We start from the raw sequence: 2,184 nt of genomic DNA on the forward strand, positions 1-2,184 counted from the left end.
TTCGTGGGGAGTTGAATGCTGCAATCCGTTTTCGGATAGCTCTTGTTGTTATGGAGTTATTTCCGTTATTAGCTAAGTCCCCCTAACCGCGACCAAAAATGTGGATTTTTAAAAAGTGTCCGAAATAGGCAAACTATGGTATCTTTAGAAAGCTCTCTTGGTGAGGAGTTGAATGCTGCAATCCGTTTTCGGATAGCTCTTTTTCTTGTCCAGTTATTCCCGTTATTAGCTAAGTCCCCCTAACCGCGACCAAAAATGTGGATTTTTAAAAAGTGTCCAAAATTGGCAAACTATGGTATCTTTGGAAAGCTCTTTTCGTGGGGAGTTGAATGCTGCAATCCGTTTTCGGATAGCTCTTTTTGTCGTCGAGTTATTCCCATGTGAGGGGGAGGGGTATAACACTTTATCACGTTGCAAAGTTTCCTGTCGGTTCTTTTGCTAGACTCTGAGAATCGCTGAATCACCTTGTTGTTTTTTTTTGTTATACTGTAAATTGAAACATATTCGTGGTGGTTTCTTGTTCGTTTTATGTTTGGAAGTTGTTTGGGGGAACATCTTCATCGCAAACTTAAACTAAACATTGTCCCTCTAACAGTAAAACACCGCATGGAAATTTAAAGACGAATTAAGACCACCGTAAACACTACATTTTCTCCCAACCTCGAAATTAAAACCCAATTTACAGTACCTAAAACACGTGTTTGGAAAACGTGTGTGCGTTACAACCGTTCTGTCCCGTGTGACGTCACCACTGTCCCGTCTGACCTCACCAACAGTACGGAGAGACGGACCGGAAGTCAACAACGCCGCGTCACTATCTTTCTAAGAAGAGATCACGTGATAGGGTCTGAAACGTTTATAAGTCAGAAATCGTCATCAAGTGAACAGACAGATCTCAAACAGCGACCATGAAGACTCCCGCTGCTCTCCTGATGTGTGTGTTTGTTGCGAAGGTGGCGGGGCACTCCTGGGTCTCCTGTACAGACTACACCGAGAAAAACGGCGCCACGTGGGACCAAACCAAGTGCCGAGGTTTCCCGAGATCTGCCGAGAGGTAAGTTAAGAACACCCGCTTTTTATCCAAAAATAGCCTTTCTAGACATGTAACGCTAGTTCACCTTTATCCGCGGGGTAACCTATATCCGTTGCTTTTAAAAACGGTGTTTAACGATATCAAGACGGTGGTTATAAACTGCGATATCTTGAAAATGTTGCAATTTGAAACCACTGTCCGTGGACTTGATATGCCTAGATACCCTGTTTTCAAAAGAAACAGATAAAGGTTACCCCGCGGATGAAGGTTATGTAGCGCTACATATAGATTTCATTGAAATGTATAAAATATCAATTTTACGGCTTATTTTTCAGTGACACCTACCTGATTGTTTAGGAAAATTTCTCTTTTAGCCATGCCAAAAACATGTCTTCTCAGGCGACAGCCATTTTAAGGGGGTGAAGTCCCATTAGTGGCTATAAATTCTTCCAAGCTACCAACCAATACGATTTTTGTGGTGCATCTTTTGTAAAACATTACAGGGGTTGTGGAAAAATGAAGGAAGTAGTGGCGTTGTCTATAATTTGCACAGTATCAAGTCTTAAAAGCAGGCGACAGCATTTTTTACATTTCAATGAGAACGAGCCAGCACGCCTCTTGCTTTTTGTAAACGTTCTTGGAACAGCGACAGATCATTATGAATGAAGTATTCACTACTGATGTGTTAGGCTAGATCCGTATGATGATTTTACATGTTATATGTTTCGTCTTTGGTGTGACCTGTACTTAGCTCGGTTGGGCAAAAATGTATAATAAACTAAAGGTGTTCATGCATTCATTAATGGATGTCATTTTCTGTAGTACAGTACTAGGTATCTGACAGGAAAGTATTCCAACAATCTATACATCTCTACATTATAACAGGGTATTGAGGGATATCAAGTCCCCGGACAGTGGTTTCAAACCTTTAAGATATCGTAGTTTATAACTACCGTCTTTCGTCTTGATATCGTTAAACACCGTTTTTAAAAGCAATTGTATATAGGTTACCCCGCGGAAAAAGGTGAACTAGCGCTAGATGAGGGATGTCCCGGTGGCTCAAATGGTAGTTTTTTAACATGGAGACCCCGATTCAACCCTAGATAGGTCATTTCTGCTGGTATGCACTCGTCTTTCGAAAAGGACGTAAA

Source organism: Branchiostoma floridae, chromosome 9 (genome assembly GCF_000003815.2).
Source record: "Branchiostoma floridae strain S238N-H82 chromosome 9, Bfl_VNyyK, whole genome shotgun sequence".
NCBI lineage: Eukaryota > Metazoa > Chordata > Leptocardii > Amphioxiformes > Branchiostomatidae > Branchiostoma > Branchiostoma floridae.